The following is a 25453-nucleotide window of genomic DNA, read 5'->3' as shown; positions in this document are numbered from 1 at the left end:
TGTGGACACTGCGGTTCTGCTGTGTGTCTTGCTTTAATAACCACGAGAGACGCACCCACAGGCTCAGCCCCCCGCTTTGAGAAGCCAGTGGCTTCACCACACTGATGTCACACTGGTGTTTTTCCCAATTCTTAGCCTTCATCTAGTGCTTGAGTCGTCTGATCAGCCTGACAAAATGAGTACTGATCATTCTGTTTTTTTCTTTTCTACAGAATCACACTTGGTAAAGAACACTTACACAGATTGAGGCCCAAAACGTACCCTAACATGCAGTCAGTGGATTTGGAGGAAACAAGACAAACTGAATGCAATCAGACATGTGCAGGCGTATTTCACTGCACGTTGATATTCATGAGCATAAAAGGGAGCGTGTTCCAAGATGGAGCCGTGAGACGCGGGCTCAGAGGGGCTTCGAGGCAGACAGTCATGTTTGGTCAATGTTTTTCCCGTCTGGCTGAGCTCTGTTGACCAAAAACCCAACCAACCCTTCAGTCTTGCACTATCTTTTCCATCTTCATGGTCTCCGTTTCCAGACTCTCTCCTCAGGGCTGGCGTCAGACGACTGAATCTCATAATGGCCAGAGTTGAAAGGTCTCAATCAAAAAAGTTTTCTCATGCAAGTAAATAAGGCCTTGTATTCTCTTAAATTGGACGTTTTGCCAAGTCTGCCTCCACTGATAAGCTTTCCACTGATTAAAATCTATAATGGAGAAGGTCTTTTTGTCAAACTGTTTTAGGTTTACACACACTGGCAGCGGTTTTAAAAAACCCTGATTTCATATTTGGTTTGATGTAAAAAAAAAAAAAAAAAAAAAGATGCAGGGGAAGAGCAATTATTGTGTCTGTGACCATGTAAATGAGCTGTTTATGTACGACCAGATTAGGCATCCCATTGAAACTGTCTGCTACTGACTATGTGGGCTGCAAAAGGATGAAATTATAGGACCCATTCAAATCCTTTAATTCCGCTTTAGAATCCGTACGGAAAAAAAACAAGTACAAAAAAAACTGCAATGAAAGGTTTTCATTTACTTTCTTTCTGTGAATAAAAATACTGTTGTTCCCATCACAGCAAGGATGTCAGCAACTTTTTCAATTTGGTGGTGGTTCTTTTGGCACTGTGGACCGAATGTGCGGCTACCTTTACATTAGCGTGCTTCCTAATTAGTGACATTTTTCAGGCCGACAGCTTTGGACAGCAGAGCTCAAGCAGAGATTGTCAGGTCACTGGACTGTCTATTATTTCCCTCATGGCCTTTTAAAGGAGACTCATCCATCACTTCCTGTCGGCACCTGTCTCTTCGTCTGACCCCACCAGCCTGATATGAAATACCTTTTTTCAAAGATAGAACGAAAATTGTCAACGTGTCACAGTAATGGACAGCTCCTCCCATTGGGCTGCAAAACACTGAGCCTGTGAAGCGGCAGTCCAAGCATTAAAACCAGTAAAAGCTTAGTGAAATGCTATTTTTGTATCAGTTTGTGTGTTTCAAATGAATTCCACATGCCCGTTCATTAAATAATAATAACTAAATGAATGAGTCAATAGCTCACTTGTCAGTTTTATAAGTACCATCATAAATGAGGTAGACGCTGGTTAAAAAAAAGAAATAAATCCTGCACCACTAAGATGAAGAGAATTGAATCATTATTGACTCAATGATAGCACATCAATCGTACCAGCAATTCATTGACCTAATGAGCTCCCTTGGATCGGGTTTCCTTCAATAAGCAACATGATGAAAGATATTAAGAGAAAAGTCTAAATCATTTGAAGCTGCTGCAGTGAATTAGTCACTGCCAAGTGTGGTGCCTACTGTACAGCCCACACAGGCCCTGCTCTCAGTGTAATAAATGCCTTGAGGCCTGCGGGCCTAATGAAAGAAAGATGGTTCTCTGCAGCCTCCACAACTCACCCAAGTCTTTGGCTAATAATGTGTCTGTGTAGAGTTAATCCCTGCTACAGTACCTCACTATTATATGTAAATGATGCATGCAGTGTGCACATGTTGTGTGTGTGTGTTTGTGTGTGCGTGCATGCACATTCTGTTTATGACCCTGGCCTGCAGTGGTGCTTCCAATACGTGCACGCTCTTGCCCTGTTGTGCACTTTTCACCTATACCACTTCACTTGTCTGTCTCATTGTCTGTCGTGTGTGCATACCAAAAACACACGCACCGACACATGCACGCACGCACACGCACACACACACACACACACACACACACACACACACACACACACACACACACACACACACACACATACAGAGTCAGGCCGTGCTGCTGTGTGGGTTTCCTGTTCCAGGAGATTCCTGTTTCAAACAGACAGGGGTTGAAGGGTGCGCCAAGCTGGCACGCATCCTGGGATAATGAAAGACTATGCTTGGGTTTGGATTGTTGATTAAGGATTATTCTGCAAGACAAACAAGCTACTGTTCAGCCGCGTGGGCACACGTGAAGCACAGCGTATTCTAACAGACGGAGCCAGTCTTCTAGACGCAGGCCTTCCTGTTGCCTTCGCTGCCTTTCTGAGAGAAATTAATGCCAAAAATAAAAATCTGCAGCATACAATGTCTCACAAAAAGATTGTCAGCTCACGCTTTGTGTTATCTTAGATACATCGCCAGTTTTATTTTCACATTCTTCAACAAAGAGAACCACGTGCATCTCTGCAAAAATCTCCACTTCTTAACTCCAGCCTGCGTGTTTTATTTATTATACTGCGATGAAGAGGGTGGATTTTTCAAACTCACCAGGCCTCCTTCAAGAAAATTATAGCAGGAACGAGAAACAAAATCAACAGAGCTCAGATAAAATAAACTCACACAGAACATTCAATCAATGGGTTTTGCAAAGATTCAGTGACTGTGGTGCTTCTGGGTGTGAGTGATACTTTCTTTTTTACTTTAATTGTTCAAAAGCACTTATTAATCAGAGTGTACAATTATGGTTTATTTGTGCAGCTGCTGTGATAAATACAGCTTAAGAACAATCAATTTTCACAATTAAGGTTACCTTGGCTAAGAAACTTTTTCTTTCTTCTGTTTTCACAAAAAACTAGTGAACGTCTTCTCACTTGGCTTTGTGGCTTTGCTCAGTGAAAGTTCTGGCAATTAGTTGCATGCTGAGTAAAATCAGACCATGGCAAAGAAATATTCTCTCTACAAATTTAAGAGCAAAGACTCTTTCCATGCTACCCTCTACTGGCCTTGTTGGTTCCAGTCTTCCAGCAGTTTAATTGTTGTGCTAACCGGCACCTGGTGCAGTGCTGGAATGGACAGTAAATGTCTTATCAAACTGCTCTTTTTTCCCAAACGGCTATTTTGTCAGTTAAAAAAATACTACCGGGAATATGTTTTGGAATTTTTAACATAAAGGGGATTTATGTCTTTGCTGGCCATTCATCTATATTCAAACATACTGTCGACTTGAGTCAACAGTCAGGTACTTCCTCTTTTTTCTCTGTCAGCATCAATCAGCCTGAAGTTGCTTGAAACATGCAAAGGCAGACGAGACACGATACAGGTTCCCACTGACAGGACCACAAGGTCAACAAGGAAATACTTTAAGAAAATTAGTCCACGCAGCACAACCAAGACCACTGGTGTGCCATTGTTTGACATCTGACAACATTCACTCTGCACAGCGCGGTGTGGTTGATCAGGTGAGTGCAGAGAGGCTGCAGAGGTCAGCGTCTTTAAAGCACCTGTGTGTGTGCCAAATACCAAACGACTGAGTAAGAAACAAACTATCCATTTGCGTGCAAGTGGAGAACTTCCCAATCCTAAAAACACGGAGCAGCGCAGTATATTTTTTGGCCACGTTCAAGCACTTGGGAATCATTTCACTTCTTCCGCATGGATTTACAATTTGAAACAGGAAGATATATTGCATATACTGTACACAAGTAGTGAGGAGGAGGAAGCTGTTTGTGTACTGACCTTGTCCTATACGTACTCCGATATATATGCACGAATCACACTAATAAATACCAACAAGTCTGTGATATCACCATCATGAGAGAGCAACACAGCCAAACAAGATGCAGACACTGGACGCCGAGCGTGTCTGGAGCGTATATACTGAACACGCTCAGCCAAGACCAGAGCACATTTGCCTAATGCACAGAAGAGGTTTCACATGTGCAGATAACGATGCTGTCTCCTTCACTCCTACACTCTGCTATACTCCTATAGCAACGCACAAATATTTAGATCTGAGCTACAGCCATGGTCAAATCACTATCATGTCATCAAATGGCACAGACGTTTATTAAATCAGAAATTTAAGAAAAGTTTAAAAGAAAAAGAAAAAAGAAAAAAAGATAAATAAAACCAGAGCACAAGGGACGAAATACATTTGCAAAAGCTCCACAATATTTCCAATGGAGGGACAGAAAAAGATGAATTTAGTTTTATGATGATAAAAAAATAAGATAAACTTAAAATACCCACATCTATTTACGACTGTATTATTTCTCATTTCTGCCTCCAAATCCTGCCCACTCTGTTTTTGAGGACTCTTTATTTAGAACAGCTTGGTCGCCAGCAAGCATGCAAGCAACTCAAATCATTTTTACCAACAGGATAAGATTGTATCGCATACAAACAAAAACAGAAATCCAAAAACCGTCCCTGACCTATGAATCCACTGCTCCAGTGCAACATTCCTGCTGGGATGGGTGGTGGGAAGCAGCCAGGACCCGAATCCTGCAAAGGGACGGAGGTGGCTGCGAGAACAGAGACACCTTAGCGACCGGGACAGTGGCATCATTATGAAACCCTGGATAAACAAGCCAACCTTAATGCAACGCAGCGCAGCCTGGCCAGCGCTCGCCAAGCCGTGTCAAACGAGCCTTAGATAGCAGCGGCCTGCAGCACCCAACAACTCGACAAGTCTACAGGAAATCCACATAAATACATAAATAAACACAAGTGTTGAAGTTGGCAAGGCCGCACTGTTTGAGAATACCTCTGTGTATTTGGATTGCTACTTGAAGCAACGTGCACCGCTGGATACTCAGTGTCTATATGGGTCTGTCAATGGGCTACAGTGAGGCTGAATTTGAAGTTTGATGATTGGGAAGGCAAATAAAATGAGCGGTCAGCCGTCAGGTGCTGAAAAATATGTGTTGTCTGCATCATTATGCACAGTGGATGTTCCATGCAGTCACATTACTCATTACTGAGAGAGCCATTTGATGTCGCAAACAGTTCAACACAACCATCACCATTGTTTCATTGTTTTCATTCACACCACATTCACACTGCTGGTGCTAAGCTACATGTGTAGCCACGGCTGCCCTGGGCCAGACTGATGGAAGCGTGGCAGCCAATCTGTGCCATACGGCCCCTCTGACCACCAGCCAACATCCACTCACATTCATACAAGGCAATGTGGGTTAAGTGTCTTGCCCGAGGGCACAACAACAGACTGGGGATAGAGCAGGATTTGAACGGCTGACCTTTCGGTCATTGGCCAACCCGCTCTACCTCCTGAGCTACAGTCGCCCCAAGTTGCCACATTGTCTTGTAGTCCTGAAAGCCGCTAAGGCATAATTTTCAACTGCTCATGTTAATATTAACATTGAACAGTGTCTGTTCATCACTATCTATCATTTACTAACATAGCATTAGGGTTATGGTTCTGAAGGCAGGAACAAACAGAAGATTAACATTGTTGAACTAGACTGTGAAGCCGCCGAACACACAAAGAGGCAGTGTGACGTGACTTTCCACTGCAGATGTCATGGATTCAATAGTCATAGCGATACTTGTTTCCCCCTACTTGTCCCACAAACTGAATATCTCAGGTTGCACCTTGAAGGTGCCAGTACATCAAATTATGGCCATGTTGTAATTTATATTTTATAATTTACACTGTAAGAACAATCAAACTGTTTAAGTCATTAAAATAAATTCAGGAGATTGAACAGCAGTGTGTCTTTCCAGTTGTAATGTTCCATTTATATTGGACAATACACAGATCTCACTGTCAACGTCATTCAAAAGAACTATTACTTGGCTGTAAAAGTGTTCCAGCAAAAACTGTTGACAGTGAGGTCAAGGGATTATCCAGTGCACGGGAGAGAGACCCACTGGTGAGTTCTCTGGATGTCATTCGTCATTGTTGAAGCAACTTGAAACTGCTTTGGCCCACCACTGATGTACTTCAGGGGGCAGAGAGTCTCAGTGACAACATTATCACAGCTATTGAACTTATTGGTTTGGCAGGCTATAAACAGATCTAGGCAGAAAACTATGCCATTGTCGTTTGGATAATTTTTTAATGGTACATATTATTAAGGCAATAACGTACAGCAGGCTGTCCTTCACAGTACTGCTGTTACCATAAATACAAAATTTCCCAAATTGTCCTGCTTTGATTTAGCCCAGTCTAAACCTCTGCGAAAGACACTCAGCACACAATGCATCTTACAAGGTTGCTTATAAAGGTTGCCAGGTTATGAGGGTTGCCAGTTTTCCTTTTGCCGTTCTGCTGTTTTTCTATTCTTTGTGTCTTGTTAAGATGCAAACGGGGTGGTTGAAAAGTCGCCCGCACAAAGCAACAGCTTGGACTTGGGACGTGTTTTCAGTCTGGACACCAACGCTGGATCCTCTAAGGTCCATTCGGCAACATGATTTATTCGCCTTCCAAACACAGGAACGGGCCTTGCATCACTCTCCACCTCCGATATCCAACCAGTACATCACACGGAGGAGCTGGATGTCAACACACCCTGTGTCTCCTGCACTTTATCCCATTCACAGCTCCCCTCATGTGGCTCAATATGGCACTGTAAAAGCACCATGGAGAGGCCTGGGTGGAGGGATGAAGAGAATAGATTGGATGTTCAGACAGATGTGGTGCCAAGAACATAAATCTGAACATTTATGTCACTTTTTGTATCAATGGGACGGTTGTACTAATGCAAAAAAAAGAAGAAGAAGAAGAAGAGCGCTGACCCATGCTGCAAATTGTTGGCCCTTTAATTAACAACAGACCACTCTTGAGAACATAAAATGGTGTATCCAATCTCCAATTGTGGTTGGAAAGAAAAGGTAATAACTCCCCATCCATTTTTCCAACAATGCACTCTATGATTAACTTGTGATTAATTCAAGAGTAGCAAAACATTTCACTCTGTCAGTGCTTCCTTCCCCTGTTGTAAATCTGCAACAACTTGGTTCATCTCTTTCTGTTCACCAAGAAAATCTGAATTTTAATGTTATTTATTTATGTCTTTATTTTGAAAAAGCAATAATCGTGTGAAATCCGTAACTTCAAAAATGCAGACCACATGTTCCCTTTCATTACACATCCATAGTGTTTCCATGTGTCTGTGTCTCTCCCACACACACACACACACACACACACACACACACACACACACACACACACACACACACACACACATACATATATAATATGCACGGTAATGTGTTGTGAATAATGTTAGGGTGAAGGGACAACTCCACTCCTGTATAATCTTCCTCTCCTGGGGAAAACTGACCTCCTCTCAACACATTTGGACTAATGGTGAACACATGTTAGGGAGAGGTCACTATCTTCCAGTGAAATTTATGAAATTGTCATTTGGAAAAAAAAAGTGAGATGGAGTCAGCTGAGCTCCCACTCTGCCTCTTCTTAACCTGCTCCCTTATCGCGAGCTCTCACCTCATTCCAAAGCCCCTCATTCATTTCCCTCATCAAATTGAACTGTGGCCCACTTGCTCCCTCCACCGAGGTCGGTGCGGCTATTTTCTCTTTGGCGAGACGTAAACAAGACAAACACTCGACACACGAGACGACGATGATGGGAAAGATAGATGAGCCCCTGGGTGCAGCCGCCACGGCCGCGCTGCTGGTAAATGCAGCAGCAGTCGAGCACTTCACCGCCTCAATATCAACAATGACAGCTCCAATTGCTCACACAGGTTCTGGGCGAATGTGCATTGTGTGCGCTGGAAGTGGACGTGTCGCAATGGGCATTAGTGTGAAGTGCTCAGCAGGCCCCTCGAGTGAACTTGATATCATGATAATCCCTCGCAATTCAGACTACTGTCATGGAGGTATGAAAATCGGCCAAGGACATGTGAGAACCGACACCAGACCAGAACAAATAAACCGCGCCGTAAGTTTTTCCCCCGCCGCAGGAACCGAGCGAGAAAAAAAAGAAAAAAACTGAGCAAAAAAGAAAAATGGAGCGAGCAAACAGAAGAGCTACACAAGATTTAACTGAGGGGGAAAAGCCAACAGCACGCGGCCCAGAGCGTGCTTTGCGTGCAACTGCCTCCCACCCACCGAGCCAGTCTCCGACACGTCTTGCTGGCTGGGCCTCGAGGTAGACGCACTCCAACAACAAGTCCAACCAAGCAGAGAGGAGGTACGCAGCAAAAGACTGTGGTAGTGGAGATCCACTTTGCAGTTCATCCCATAAACAGGGAGAATGGAGAGTTGATTTAGGAGCAAAGGAAAGTGACAAAGACAAAAACGGATAAGGCAATAGCAAAAAAGAAACTGATAAAAGTGAAGCAAAAAAAAGTTGCTGGAACAGCAGAAATAAAAACAAAACCCCTTCATGAAAGGATGTGCACGATTCACACTATGCTGATGGTCCAGAAGCTATTTAAAGCTGTTCTGGCTATTTTTTGGGGGGGGGGGGTGAAAATATTTCTGGCTGATTCGTCATTACGCCAGTGTTAACATGTTTGGATTATAGTGCCATGGTTACATCCTGCACTCCAGACCCAGGAAGAAGAACCATGTCACTGGATGGATTCGACTGGAAACAGTAGAATCAGAACAGTCCGATGAAAAGGTGAATGGACTGTGTCCATGACAGCAGCCTGAAAACAATAATATGGGGGCCAAATTGAAGAAACACATGTTAAAGGTTCGGATGTTGGGTTTCAGCGACTTGACCGTGACCATGAATGCATCACAGATTAATGATTACAAGGGTGATTCACTTTTCTGTCATGAAACATTATTAAAGTTTGGGGAATCCAGAGGATCTTTGTGGGTAGCAGGTTGGCTGCAGCCCGTAACCACTGTGAAAATGTCGGTAAATTAATTCATTGCATTGTAAAATGCAACAGGAAGCATTGCAGAAGTCACCATTGTGAATATAAGTTTCCAATAAGCAACCTGGTACGAACAATATGTGCGTTCTAACGGATGTTTAGTAGCCACTGAACAGGAAGTTGCAGCAAAATGTTTCTAAATGCATAGTGCAGCACACTTGGCCGGTGTCTTATTCAGTCGCACGTGAGGGGGAAGAAAAACCTGCCAGGCTCTTTGCGGACAAATAATGAACATAACATTTTCAACTTTTTCGCCTTTCCAATGAAACAAGCCTGCAGAAAGCGTTAGTCATATATCCATGTGACTCTGGTGTTGCACTCTGAGGGCGAGGGCAGGTATGTGTGTAGGTGTCCAATTGTCTTCTTCAGGCCAGAATATATTACACACCAGCTGTTTTGTCGAGATGGGTCTCTTCTTCCAGATGTTGCCGGTTTATTTTGACACCAACACTGGACACACAACACATTTCATGTTTTCAAGCAATAGCCGGCAGCACTTTCAACACTGACATAGCAAACTGAAACAGGGTCGACATAAGCCTGGTATATTGTTGTTGAGTTATGTTGTTATGTTGTTGTTAATTTAAGGATATAAGGTAACAAGTGAGCGTGCCCGGATAGAAAAGAGTGTCTCTGTGGATCCACAGCAGAGCGGTGTCCTCCACTGGACCCACTGTTCTGTTGTGTGGTCACCACTTACAGATACTTGACCTCGACTTAAAATTACATCTATAGTATATATACTCTAGAGAACAGCCGAACAACATACATGTCGGCATTTCTCAAGTTTGTTGAGGAACTTGAGTTGGGGTGAGGACAAATTTCTCATTTAAGGGTCCAGGTCAAGAGTTTTCTTTTGGGAATAATAAGAGACTGCCTGCACCTTGAAGGGAGCCAGTAACAAGCCATTACCACCTGAAGAATGGCCATAACTCAGTCACCGCACAGCAAAATACTATTTTAATAATGAGCGTGTCCAAAAAAACTGGGACAAAATGTGACAGCAGGGGGAAAAACTACAATAAGGATAAACAGACAGATGTTATGAAGAGGCGGGTGGGGGGGTATGCAAGGACTGTGGGCAGTGGGGGAAGGAGGCCCACGCCTGACCTCAGCTGCCGCGGAGGAAATTATCCCGGCAATTATCCAAGATGTATTGCACCAATGCTCCAAAGACTCAGCCGCCAGCCTTTACGACCTTAGGAAAACTTTCTCTGTTGTTTTACTGTGGTGACCTCACGTCAGTTAGCGTGCACTAAAGCTCTGCTAGGGAAGACTGCTACTTGTCACAGCCCAAGTGCATAACGTCAGGGGGAAGGAGAGTTCAAAGTCTTGCTCAACCGCCACAGTAGCCAGCGACGGCGGCGGCCGGCCTGCAGGAGGCGGGCGAGCGAAAAGCGACCGGCGGAACGGAGGAAGGCGGCAGGTAGTGAGCCAAAGCAAAGTGAAGGAAATACCTGAATGAATAAATGGGAGGTAGGGTGATACTGTAGGTGGACACGAGTGCGCGGATGTAAGCAGTTTGGAATGTATGTAACATGAAGTGAAAGGGATGCAGAGGCAAACACAGTTCTAGAGACGTTTGAAAGAAATTTGAAAAGCAAGTATGTGCACAGCCAAAGGTTTGGATACACAATCTAATGCAATGTTTTTTTCTTTATCTTTAGCATTTTCTACATTGTACATACATACTGAAGACATATATGCAACTATGCAGCAAAGAGAAACATGTTCAATAACTCTAAATATGCTTTTTATGGAAGGTGGATATCTTGAATTGAAATATAAAACGTGTTTCAGTTATTTGACACTTTTATTGTTTCCTACATAATTCCATGTGTGTTCATACGTCTCTGACACTCAATTCCAAAAATTGTCCCCAACAGCCACGACTGTTGACTCAGAGACCCGATGCACAAGTTCAAAGTGGAAAGAGAATCATTTCTGCAACTGAACACACCAGCCCAGAGCTGGCAAATCAAAGGCAGGAAAGAATCTCTGCCAGTTGTTTGTTCAATCAAACACACTATTGGCCAAAGTAACTCCAGTGATATTATTCTAGATTAACGAGATAAACAAAAATATTAACAAAGGCATAAATAACAGTGAGACGTAACAGAACATTCTGCGGTAACAGAAAATGTGAAGACGCCGAGTGATTTGGGGTTGCTTGGATTACAGCACATCTTCGATCTGTGACTTTAAAACACAGCTGGCACCGAGCGCTGCAGGAAATACTCGTCTCTCCTCGGAAAAGTCCGGAGACAAGCTTTGGACTGTGGTCCGGGCAAAGTGTTGCAGACCATCACCGAGCAGACGTCAGTGAAGAATCACATTCATCTTCAAATCCAACAGAGCCCCATTCAGGATCCTGATCCATGACTGTCAATGTGTCCAAAATACAGCATCCAGCTTTCAAATCATGAACATCGCTCCCTCTTTCTCTGCAGAAGTGGAGAGAAGGACAAAGATGCAGGACAGCGCATCTGTTATGACGCGTCGAGCCACTAAGATCTGTACGAAATATGTGATTCACAGAATTTGGAAATGGAGCCTGTTCTCGACTTGATCTGCATGCAGAAGAGAAAAAGACCTACGCATGGAAAGCAAAACATATTCGAGGAAATACAATACGCAGAAGTCTGGGCAAAGTGAACCGCATTTGTTCATCCAACAACCCAAATGAGACAATAAAATCCACATTACGATGCTTCGGATTGGGTTGGATCAGCCTTTTTTTTTTAACTGCACCCAAAAAAGAAACGTGTCCGCCTCAGGATTTGGAGATATTCCAATGCTTAAATATTCATGTGAACATGAAAAATGCTCTATTTGTGAAAACAAATAATCGTCTGCGTCTGTAAACATGTTGAGAGTCGAGCCTCGTTCTCAGAGCGCAGATGCCCCTGATCATCGAGCGCTGACATCACTCAGATGGGAGAATCCAAAGCACAAAGTTAACAACTTCAATAAAACCGCGATCCCCAGTGGATCCTCATCTGCTGCCATCTCAAAAAAAAGAAGGTCTGTGAACTATTTTTCTACTGGTGTGCATTGAGGCTGTCAGTGTCAGTCTGACAGCTACTCAAAAATCTATTTTTTAAAAAAGTTTGAGGGCTGTACAAGAACAATATGAAGTCATACATCATTGTTCTCGGTGCAAATCATTCTGGCACACTGGTAAAGAAGGAAAAAGAAGTCAGGGAAGCTGGGAGGGAGGTGGTGAAAAGGTCATGACCTCTCACTCTTGTGCAGGACGGCCTCTCAAATCATCAGCTGTGCCGTGACCATGTAGAATTAGATAAAGTCGAATAAAATATATGCTTTTGAGAGGAGACTTTACAACATTTCAGATTTTTAGAATTTGTGCTGGTTTGAGTGAAACCAGGGACGGAGGTTAAGATGAAAGGAAGGTTTTGTTTTGAAAAGACATTAACTTGGTCATGCTAGACAGCAAATTAAATCAGCCTGTGCAAACTATTCACAGTGACAATGGGGAAACAGGGGGGATACAGCTGGGAATGTGTTTATTTGTTAACACACAGTCTGAAATAAACAAATATGAAAAGTTCTCCTGTGTTAGAATATAAAGGGGTTGCAAAGCCGATAATCATATCGACCAGGTCACACATTACAGTATAGGCCATTACATTGAAGCTGTGCTATCAACAAGAAAGAGTTAGGGCATACACAAGTACAGCGTACAAGTATGACGATCAGCTCTGCTATCACTGGTGTGTCAACAAAGTCACAACAGGGATTAAAAGCATTTCGTTTTTCCAGACCTGATTGATCTGCTTTTCTGGAGTTTCATGGAATCACTTCGAAATATCAACTTTGCATCATCGCCTTTGGGCCAAAAACACCAGAAAATAAGGCAACATTATGAAAGTTTTAGGACAATTAAACACTCCCAAAGTCAGAGCCAGAACTTTAACTTTTCATCCAAGATTGTATGGTTGCAAGATCATTAACTTAACCGTATAAATACACACTCCCCCCCTAACACACACACACACAAACCTGCTCTGTTTTAGTTCCACTTGTATAGGAATGCACAACAAATATGTAATTGGATATATTTACTTTATAGTTCATTATTTAGCCATTAATAATAATAGTCAAAATAAAAAATAAAGCAGAAAGAACACATTGTTTGACTGTACAGGTTTATTACAGTGGATTTATGGAAGGCTTTATAGAGGTGTAGCATTGTAAAGTCTTTTTACTGCATGTTACACTTCACTGTTGCAGTCTGGTGGTGTGACATCCAAAATCAATCAAGCATTAAACTCACACGCAGTGAATTCACCGTTCAGGTTTCCAAAAGCAGCTTCGTTAAAGGTGGTTGAACAAAGGAAGGAGAACACGGAGAAGGGAAGGAAGGGAAGGAAACAGGAAACCGCAGAAGCAAGGAACAAGAAAAGTATAAAAGGAGAGGGAGGGAAGACGGGCAAACAGAAGAGGAAAGAAAAGTAAAAAATTAAATATGAGCTGAAATGGAAAAGGACAGAAAAATGAAAGGGAGAACAGCGAGAGAAGGGAAGGATAGTTGAGTAGAAGAGCAGTAAAGGAAACAACAAAAGGAAAGGACAAGAAAGTAAAAGGAGAAGGAAAGGAAAGTGGGAGAGTAAAGGGAGGCAGGCATGGAAATGTTAAAGCACAGACTGGAAGTCTTGAAAAAAAGAGCTGCCTTCAGAAATCCATCTCGTCAATCCCAGTTTGGCGTTGTGTAGGCTACCAGTCTAACCACTGGGACACTCCCAAGCCACAGACTGAGGGGCGATTAATGGGGGTCTCTGTGTTCTTTCCAAAACTCTGATCCCCAGACAAACAAAAACTGTTCATTCATTTTCCTTCGTCTTCACCCCTGAAGTTCAGCCCATAATCAGAGACTTCTGTTTTAGTCTCCAATCACATAAACATCCCTGATCCTCTGAGTAAATACAGCATCGTATAAGAAAGCATAGAGGAAAAACACTTCTGCTGCTGTTCCTTCTGTTTACTGTTCACACAAATATTGTCTTCAGCTACTTTTGATTTTTTTTAATATGTACATACTGTATATACATGCAGGAATCTATATCTATATATAGCTATATAGATATCTATATACAGACACAGCTGTCTGGCAGCCACCTTCCAGTGGAAGATAAAAGCCTCTTTGCTCAGACAAACACAATCATATTTGATAAGTGAGATCATTTTCCTAGATCACATCCTTATTTTCCTTAAAGTAATCCGCCCCTTCATATTTTCCACATGGGGAACGTGAATGAAAGCCTGTCACAAAAATCCACATCACTCCATTTTTTTTATTTTTTTTTTGTGCTGATTGTCGCGACTGGAGCATTACAGGCGGCGCACGTCATTACATCGACCTCATGTCATATACTAGTCCCCATTACTGTGACATGGCTTAATGACTCCACTATCTCGCCATATTAGCCTACTGCTGATTTTTCCTCTCTATGTCACTCTCGCACGGCCGCACCAACACACGCACACAGACACACACACACACACACACACAGAGTAAGAGTTGTTTTGAGAAAGCCTTCCCTCTTTAGCACACCCCAAGAGTGACACATGACCGTGTCTTTGACGGGGCGGCTCCACTCCAATTCATTGAAAGCATGGCAGTGTGTGAGTAGCCAGTGAAATGTAGACCTTTTAATGTAAGCCGGTGATCTCAACCGTCTGTGACACACTTTTCTTCGGCGGATTTACTGGCTCACACGTGCAAAAAAACAAAAAAAAAAAGCCGGAATGAATGGAATGAAATCTAAACATAAATCAGTTCATGGGGTCAGCGTGAAGCCAGACTCCAGTTGAGGGAATCAGGGAGCGTGCGTGTGCGTTCATGCACACACGAGCGTGCGTATGCACAAAAGTGAACGGACGTGCACGGCCACAAATAAAGCCAAGAATGGAAGAGGTGTAGAAAAACACACTTTTTACAAGACGTAATGTGGCTTTTACGGCTTCTGGCCTGTTTCCCACTTCAAGCCCTGGACTTTTACACACAGTCTATCACTCAGCTGTCTCTCAGCTCACTGCGCTGCTGCACCGATGCACCGGTGGCCACTACAAGAGCAGTCACCAGGCAGAGCCAAGTGCTCACTTCCAACTTGCACTTTTTAGATGCAGGCCCACATCTGTCTGTGAAAGCCAGAAACCATCATGGTGCATCATAATATATTGATATTTAATCCACCTCATGAAACTAGATTAGACTAGACTAGATTCAACAGACTTTTCAAGAGTGTTTGGAAAAGACAGGTTAAACATACGTAAAACACTACAAACCCTCCTTATTAAAAAAGGGAGCAACCAAAGGCTACTTGAATGATAATTTAAACAACAAACTAATTTTCAATTTCCAATAATTTCTTCGCTTTAGCATGGCTCTTTTCAATAGATGTTCAACAGCACAATAACATAAACTTCAGCTACTCAGGCAAGGTCACTGAGTGCATGTGTCTCTCGCCAAATGATGATCTCGCCCAGGACATCGGTTCGGTTCATATATTACACATTGCATTAATTTACTGCAGCAGATAATGTGTGCAGCAGACGCTTACACAGACCCCAATACTTATTTCTACAAATAATGCTCTAGTGAAAGTTTGGCTGTTTGGTGGTGCATCCAGTGGGACAGCAGCAGCTGAGAGATCCTGACAAGAGGTGAGTCATCCAGCTGAGCAAACAGCTCAGGTCCACACTCTCTCACCAAGGCTGAGGTAACACAGGGACTAAAGCGACCCAGGAGGCAGCAACAATTGTCTTCCGCCAGTACATATATATATACATACATATATATATATATATATATATATATATATATATATATATATATATATATATATATATATATACATACATACATACATACATACATACATACATACATACATACATACATACATACATACATACATACATATATATATATATATATATATATATATATATATATATATATATATATATATATATATATATATATACACAACAAGAAAACCGAAGATGTGAAGAATCCACTGGAGGAAAACAGGCCAGAAAAGGACTTTGTAATATACCGTATATATGAACACAACATTTTGACCTGATATTTCGAAAGAACATAAATAATACATAAGTGCTCTACTGGCACTAGAGAAATCATTAATAAGCAATATATAGAATAAATGTATGAAATTAAACCAACCCAAATAAAGCAAAACTTGATTGCAGATCTTGTGCAATGGCTGTGGCCTGATGAGGTCCAGTTTGTCTGCTCTGGCACAAGACACAGTCAGATTGACACCTTATGTCAGACATTCTTCCTGTAGCTAAAGGGCATGCCTGGCTAGTTATGAAAAAGATCTCACCTTCCAGCTGGCTGCACACGAGACACACACACAAGCATGCTCCCACACTGAGCGGGACCTATGACACAGGCCTTATATAAGACTATCTAGTTCTAAAAGTTATGGCAACAGCCGAGCTCCCCTGAGCTTCTGGATGAGTGCCGCGCTGCTCCTGCAGAGCGCATGGCAGCTGGGTGACTGACGGCTGCTATTGTCGGTTCAATCATCCCACATTCACGATTCATACGGCCGCCTGACTTCACATGTGGGACTGTCTTGTCCAAACAGAGGAAGATTTTCCCTTCTTAATAAAAAAGAGAAGCCCTCAAGGCTGAAGAAAGAAAACAGAAACACTGGAAGAAAGGATTTTCTTTTTTTGCAGTACGTGCAGCCTTGGGGCAAACTGAAACCATCTGAGAAATGATACCAGTGTAATTATCACCAGTGTGGAAAACTTGGTCAAGAAGCTCTAATTTACTTTTTAACCTTCCAGCCAATAACCATATGAGTTTATTCTCAATTATAATCACATCATCAGATCTTGTTCTTTTGTGTCACTGCTGAAAAACAACAATTGTAACAAAAACCGCATCCTTGTGTTCTAAGAAAAGCTGCACTACTTTGTCACTGTTATATTGTGAATGTGAAGGAACTGCTTTTTTCCCCCTAAAATAGCGACATAAAATAAATCACTACCTCATCACATGATGTGTTTAAATTCACTGGGCACTTAATGCACCGTGTTATATGAAATTCCGCCCGTATATCTCCAACATGAGCGAAGATATAGGCCCCAGAAGAAAATCTCCTCGGTATTAAATAAATCATCACGCGTAAAGGCAAAAAATCTTTGGCATCTGTCATTCAAAAGGGCCACAAGGGAGTCTCTACTTTCTCTTGGTTACATAAACATCGGAGCTTGAAATTCCTTCGATGGTGGAGCTACTGGCTGGCCACCAAGCCAGTTTGTTCTCCTCCCTCTCGCATCCTTCAGGTCACAGCGGCTGCGTAAAACTGTGTCCTAAAGTGACCACAGCCGGAGTTCAGCACTTTGTACTTTAGCGAGTTTTTGATTTTTTTCAAAACGGAACAAGCGGATGATGTGTAATACAGTTCATGATGTTACATCACAGTCTGATAGAGCAAACAAAGTTGCAAGTGGCGAGCCAGCGAGAGAAAAGAGCTGCTGCTTGTTTCTTTGTTTTCTGAGGAAGGGGGCAGTTGTGAGAGCACAGGAATAGATCAATTCTTCTATTTAATTTGAAGCAACTGTGTGCGAGTTGTCTGTGTGTGCGTGCACGAATGAGAGTTTGTGCATGTGTTTGTGTGACTGCGTGTGTTTAGACAGCTGGAAGTGGGTCACAGAATCCTTTCACCTGGCGGTGCTTCCTGGGGTGTCTGCTGAGAGAGGAGTCCTTTTCAAATAAAAGGACTTTGCTTGTGAAAACATCCCCCCGCATTAGAGCTCCAGAAGTGGGCCAAAGCCACGCAAACTCCCGCTGCATTCACTCCGAGGGGCCGGCGCTTTCCGCCTCCAGACTGCCGATAGCTGATTACGTCGGACGGAGGTTCAGGTGGATCTGCCGAGTGGCACCCTGCCCAGTTTCCACTCCATTCAAGTTTCCAGTCAGACCCAGACTTGCCTCTTCACCTCCCTCCTCCACTCTCCCACTCCCACCCGCCCTCCCAGCGTCAGGCCCGTCCAAAAAGGCACAGCATTCACGCCAGAGTGAGTGTAACCTCCAAACAAGTGAAGTGTTCAGGGATCGATCTGTCTGACCGTGTCTCCCGCTCCTCTTTCCCACCAGCAGCAGACGACTCCGAGTCGTCCCGCCGAGGGCCGTTGGAGTGGAGAGCGAACCAAATGCAACAATCCCGCTTGCTGATTTATGCATCTCACACATGAGCGTGTCTGAGTCATGGACTTACGGGACAGGGGACGGCCGGTTCAGCCCCGGACCGGCCTGTCACACTCGCGGCCCGCCTGTGCGCCTGTCGGTTTCCAAGAAAACACAGAGGCCTTAATGGCCCCGCTGTGATCCAGCCTGCTGGAGACTGACAAGCATGCAAGGCTGACTCACATCTCCAAACAAGGTCTTTTCATATTACACATGCTTCGACAGGCAAACACGTCCCCAGTCACACTTTACGCACCAGTCAAGCGTGCAAGCCCACATCTATCGTCTGGTGACAATTCAACTGCAGGGAAAGTTGGCGGCTGTTTGCAGGTTGTGTCAGTGGAAAAGTGTTTGAATATTTGGACAAAGCGGACGCAGGAGGACTCTCTCCCCTGGCCAGCCTGTTGATGGCTGGATTTTGCTGTTACTTGTTTGCTAAAGTCACACACACAGCTGAAGTGTTCATCCTGGGGGTGCACCCAAAACCCCTTTTGATTTTTTACAGGTGAAGAGTACGAGCACTTGCATTTCAATACTCACCGATACAGATACCGAGGACTCAATAAGGCCATTTCACATTATAGAATGACTCAACACAACATTCCTCAGCATGTTTTTTTCTAGAACTTGGGGCAACTGTTAGAAGTTTTACTTAACGAATACAAATTTAACAAAATTGTCATATGCATGCATGTGCAACTGGTATCAGCACGTATTTTAAGAGTAGCGTGCTCAACCCCAGTATCGGTATCAATACCCGATACTTGTCTTGGTATCGGTGCACCTCTAGTTCACCCCTTCTATCTTTTTTAAACACACGGAGCTAAAAGTGCTAAAAAAAACTCCACTAATATTGCATCTCTGGGCTAAGAGGCTAAAATATGGCCGCTACGTGAAACTGCAATCCTCGGCTGGTGATGTCATCGGGAGCTGAAGAACCCTGGCCGCATCTTGCACACGCCCATCAATCAGCTCAATAACAGGCAGCGCTGTGCGCCAAGGTTACAATATATCATTGTAGCATCAAATGACTAATAGGAACCAAAGTGAGCAGGAAACACTGCAGTCAAAAACGCTCGACTCAAACAAAGCATTCGCTCCGCCAGCTTTTCACGCACTTTACGCTGCACACGACCGAGCATGATGCCCACTAATTATCCCCGGCCCGTTTCGGAAAGCCGGTTCATTAGTGAGCTCATCTTTCTTGTCGTTTCACAACAGCTGACTAGAATTAGTTCAATCCAGTCTGAATATGTTTCACGCTGTATATCACGCTGGAATCGAAAACCACCATTACCATCATCGTGGAGCAATACTGGCAAGATGAACCATGGCAACGGGTAAACAAAGAATATTCTGTGCTGCACTCTGCCTGCATGAGGAAATAAAAGTGCGTGTCTCAAAGTTCTCTGCGGATCCAGACGGTGGTTGCAGTCTGAGAGGAAGTTAATTCAGGAGGTCGGTCGAGTTAGGTTTCTATTACACTACTGCCGTCGCTCAGCTAAGCCTGAATAAACTCGTGATTTTCAGCGAACCTGAAATACAGCCGTGGTCACTGTCCTGCTGTCAACACAAATAAGGCGAGTCGATCAGAGCCACTTGGCTGCGAGTGCCAGGCATGGAGGAGGGGGACGGCCAGGGAAGCACGGCGGTCAGCAGGGCCTGTGATGTGGTTCAAAACTGCAGAAAATAGAGCGTTTCATTAGCCCGCTGCCCCGGCCTCGGCACTGTGCTGCGCTGTGCACGGGCCCGACCGAGCCACCAGCGATGAAGGCGCATCGCTGGCGGCTCGTTAATCGTTTGAGCCGCGTCCAGACCCATAAAGCTCATATCGTTAGAAAAACACGCTGCCAAGCCCTGCAAAGGAAGGCAGCACGAGGAAGAGCAAAGAAGGAACTCTCGCATGTAATTAAAGCGAAGACGGAGCAATTAAAATCACAGCGTCGGATTCACACACAGCGGTGGGAGGGGGAGGGGTGATGGGTAGTGGAGGCCGCAGTCGACGGAGAGCAGACAGGCAGACAGAGAGAGGGAGAGGATGTGTGCGTTCAAGGCTCCATCTGTTTACTTTTAGGGTGAAATTAAAGGGGAATTCTGCTCTATTTAAATCAGGGTTTTATGTTGATGTTTCTGGTGTGTAAATGATTTACATGAGGCAAAGTTTTTCTCAATGGAACTGTTTTCCAAAAGCCCGTAAGCAGCTGCTCCAAGCCTATAATGGGGCAACTGCAAATGTCAAAGTCGTGGCCACTCAAAGGTGGAAAATATAAAGTGTCTGGCAGCACTTGATGGACTGTTTTAGTCAAGAGTAAATTCTCTTTCAGTGTGTAACCAAAACACAAACCTCACCTGTGATAGATGAGTTGTTTCAGAGACAGGAAGCATGAGTCAGAGTTGAGCAAGTTTACTCTCAGGAACTGCCAGCAGGAATTAAGATCCAATTTTTTCTTTTCACAGTTTGCGTGATGCAACAACGGCAACACCTCAGCTGGACTGGGACAGAAGCTTCAGAAAGTGGCCCCAAACAAGGAGAACTACAGCTGTACTTTGAAATTCAGGTTCTATGCATCAATCCATTGCACATTGTTGTCACATGAAGGATAAATCTCAAACCCAAAACCGAGTTTGATTGATTTGATCATTGATTGATTTTATTTATTCTTTTTTTTTTTTTTTTTGGGGGGGGGGGGGGGGGGGGGGGGGGAGACCTAAAAAGTTAAAGCACTCACTGCAGCCATATCTTGGAACTGAACACAAGGTTTTTGTCAACCTTTTAAAAAAAAAAATAAAAAAAAAAATCTAGTAATCACATTGAGATAATAATTCCTTGCAAAATATATATATTTGATTGGTAGATGTATTCTTACCTTTAGGGCCTCTAGTTTCAGCAACTCAGTTGAGGTGTGGCTCAAAACCAAGTCTGTGAGACACAAAAGGGAAAAAAATATTCAGCTGTAGTCAGTGGCTCTTCATAAACTGGATCCTGGTCTGGCCGTATATGAAAAGATGTGGAATAACCAGAACAAATTAATCAAACAAGCATCAAGGAATCACAACTAAACCTGTGAAGTCAGGTAGGAAAACTACGGAGACACTTTTAACTTGGAGGTGCCGCAAAACTTTTGACACCCACTTAACGCAAAAAATACTGCAGGCAAAAATGATTAACAACCAACTAACAGGATGGAATCATGTTGGTGCAATAAAATGTCCCTTAAAGGAAAAAAAAAGTCACGGAGGATGCAAATTTCCAGTATTTAATAGTCATACGGAGCAGTGGTACCCAGCCGAAGCACCTCAGGGCCGCTTTAAGAGGGAGGTAATTTAACCCAGACAGTGTTATTGGATCTAGAGTTTGGCAAATCTGATACCATGCAAGATTTTTGGAAGCACTGAAGCCACAACACAGTGGTCTCGCAGGAAAGTGATGCTTCAAAAGTCACTGAGTGCATTTCCCAATATGCTTTTTATGAAAGCTTAAGGACACACAAGGTCCACTGGTTCCCCACCAGCGGGTGTGTATGTTCAAGCACGAGGCTCCAACGGCCGCAGACAACATGCCTCTGCACAGGTCCACTGCAGACCGTGTGCAGTTGTGTTTAGATAGGCAACGACTTGAGTGTTGAGATGAGGATACGCGTGTGAAATATTAGGTCTGCTCAGAAGCCGGCGTGCATGAAGCATTGGAACGTGCACATGGAACATGTAATTGAATGAGAAACAGTTTCTCCCTGGATGAGACAGCTCTCTGGCACGGCAGGCAACTTTTTCTAGGGCTTTTTGTAACTGCTTGTAGGGCTTTTACATATTGAGGCCCCCTGGAGGACGCGCTCGGCACCATCCAAGTGTCCAAGGCGTGCATCTTTTCACAACCCCCTTGTTGCTCAATGCTTTAAAAAAGTATAAATCAGGACTAATAAAGAGTGGAAAAGACCTGTTTCCAGGACTTTGTGCAACATTGGCAGGACACTCGGCCATGATGTGTCTGCTGTTACTCTCGCTTCTGGAGTGTCGCGGACCCTTTTCCAAAATGCCTTCAGGGTTTTATCACAAGCACACATCCTGTGCCCCCACCCTCACTCATGTATATCCTTTAAAACACACACATGCACACAAGCTCGAGCACACACACGCACACGGAGCCAGTCTGCTCCCTGCTTGACTTCTACATCCACACCCTGATTATTGCTGCCATTCACAGAGACATAAATCAAAGCTATGAGTGAAGTGAGTCAGCCGCTCAGAACCGAGCGTAGCGGCAAAAAAGGAGATGCAGCGGGCAACGCGAGTAAATATTAACAGTAGCCCTAACACCCGACGAGGCTGAAGTCATTTACGACCCATGACCTCAGGGAAATAAACCATAAATGTCGACAAGCTCTGGCTTTATTTGTGCCTTTGCAAGCTGACCACCACAATTAACAGGACACAGTAAATCCTGGCCGACTGAGCGTTAATTATCTAGAGGAACCAAAATGCAGTAGCCCAGATCCTTATTGGTGTGGGAGGAGTGCCACAAACTACCCTCCAACATCTGGTTGCATTTTGTTTTCGACACATTTCTCATGTCTGTAAAAAGTGTTGGTCCGAAGTTTTAATTTCAGAGTATCCTTGCTGAATATATATATACGCAAGGGCAGGAAGAATAACTGTTGGAAAGTAAAAAGCATGTTGTCTTTGCTGTCAAGTCACAGTGACTGAGAAGGCAGAGCCAGGACCAATGGAAAGAACAGGATGCAGCTCCAGCAGTTTAGGAGAGTCTCTTCATTTTTGGCATTCATTCCATCTGTGTATCCACTTAAATTATATTGTGTCCTTCGTTGAATGATTGTTCTATGCTCATACGGACATGTTGGGGGTGGAGGCGTTGGAGGCAGGACCCAAAAGTAGACATAGTCTGGGTTACAAGAAGAAAAAACGATTTATTTTAAGGACAAAATGAAATAAAAAAGTGGCCTCAAGGGTAGAAATTAAACAAACCTGAAACAGTGAACTTAAACTGACACAAAACTGACCAACGTGGAGCAACAGACAAGACCAAGCTTGGCTGTGACAACATGAGTGATGCAACGAACAGACACAGACAAGAAGGGAGACCAGGACAATTTCTACTAGAGGCCAGAGGGACACACGTGAGAACAAACAGTGATCGACAATGAGACACACGTGAAACACTTGGGACAAAAAAGGTGGGAAAAGAGGAACAGGAAGTAAAATGGCCGAAAATACAATCGATGACGAAACAGGAAACTAAAACAGACCATGACAAACTGTAAAATATAATGAAGTTGGTGTTGACGGTGTTTTCACACTAGGCATTTGTTCATTCATGTGCAGTTATGTGTTAATGATGTTACTTTATGTCAATTTAGTGACAATATTTGGTTCTCCCCATTCCATCCCATTTTTAGCTTCACACTGCATTGAGGATGAATTCAGTCAATCTCAATTCAACACCTGTTATTATTCTTTGATGCTCACTGAGGCTCCAATTGCATAAATTGAAATGACATAAGAATTCATTGCGCATTGTCGTTGTTGCCACGAGCCATGGAATGAAAGGCGTTCACAACACAGACACTGAACACCAGGTAATTCCAAATGACTAGCAGTGTCTCTGGTACATTGGAGACATTACAAACTGTCTCTGATGTGCAATCATCAAACAAAAGATTCCTCATTCCAGTTATTTTGCTAGTGTGATAGTTAAATTACACATTTTTACCCCATGACACTGTTGTCATTGGCCAATTAAAAAAAATGCTAAGAAAACCGCTATGTATGTATTCATTATATTGGGTGGATTTCGCCAGTGCTTTAATGACTCTCGATGTTTCCAAGCATCAAAGAATAACCGTGCTTAAATGTCCGCTGTAGCTCCAATAATATTTTTTACTACTCCTCTCATGAAACTACAAACGGACAAGATTAACAGTGCTTCATAACTTCAGACCACACTGGGAGAAAATACATATTTATGGAAAATGAGGCAACGGAGGGTTTTTATGGCTTAATAGGAAAGACGCGAATGGTTTTGGTTTTGGGTGCTGCAGCTAAGTCTGGATGTCATGTGTCATATTCACCCGCATGCATTTGTCATGTTTGGGTTTGGTAATTTATATATTAAGAAAAAGGTGACTAGAGAGGGAAAGACTCAGCGGGCCAATGAAAAGCAGAGCTCAGCTCACCCTGCAACTACCATGATTGACTCCACATTTTGTTTCTGGCGCACAGTGGCCTTCTGCGTCTACGCATCATTTTCTTCGCGTGCAGGCACACACACACACACACACACACACACACACACACACACACACACAGACAAACACACACACACACACACACACACACACACACACACACACACACACACACACAGACACACAGACCTGAGCAACAACCCTGAATGAAGCGTTGCCTCGCCCGAGGCTACACTCCACCACAATCACTTGCACGTAGCTGTATACCTAAAACACTGTCCTCACATTTAAGCCACTCAGGCCATGTTGTATTATAAATCACTGTCACCAGCAAATATGAAGGTTTTGTGAACAGAAGCCATCATAAAGACTTCGGATCCAAAGGCTGGACCGAGATTGACAACCTTAGTCCTTCTACTTGCTGAAATCAATGACATACCGCTGGTCCTGTTTCTAATAAGTTTAGAATCCAGTTCTTGTAATGAATTATTGTCCATCTGAGAGCCTGGTGTGGTGTAGTCAGAAAGTCCCATATGTATCACTAATACAAGTTCCATGATAACTTGGACCACTCTGCTGCAAGTATTGATTTAAATGTGCCCAAAATAATTTGGGGCACATTGATTAACAAGAACGAATGCACATGCTAAGCCTGGCTTCCCCATTCATTTGATGACATATGACATTTATATATATATATTAAAAAATCAATCATCCAGCCTAGCAGATACTATGCTTCAGATCTCAATATAATCTCACTGTATAAACAACACCACAAAAATCAGTGCACTTTGTTTAAAAAAAAAAGAGCTCAAATATCAAAATAAAAACAGGAATATGAATGTTAAAAAGATCAAATTAAACAACACAAACACGTGTTCTGTATTGCACATTGTATGTTAATAATTATGATG

General features: G+C 43.3%; 1 long non-coding RNA gene across 1 annotated transcript in view; it reads right to left on the bottom strand.

Annotated features, from left to right (window-relative positions):
* LOC142880861 (uncharacterized) overlaps positions 1-25453 on the bottom strand; it is a 71766-nt gene that overhangs the window by 11638 nt on the left and 34675 nt on the right. Inside the window, exon 3 of the long non-coding RNA XR_012925479.1 lies at positions 21207-21259. This is a non-coding gene — a long non-coding RNA (uncharacterized LOC142880861). The remainder of the gene's footprint in view (positions 1-21206; positions 21260-25453) is intronic.

This window comes from Nelusetta ayraudi, unplaced genomic scaffold, assembly GCF_046127955.1.
Source record: "Nelusetta ayraudi isolate G7.1 ecotype Tasmania unplaced genomic scaffold, CSIRO-AGI_Nayr_v1 ptg000173l, whole genome shotgun sequence".
Classification (NCBI taxonomy): Eukaryota; Metazoa; Chordata; class Actinopteri; order Tetraodontiformes; family Monacanthidae; genus Nelusetta; species Nelusetta ayraudi.
This window is presented reverse-complemented; position numbering and strand designations above follow the sequence as displayed.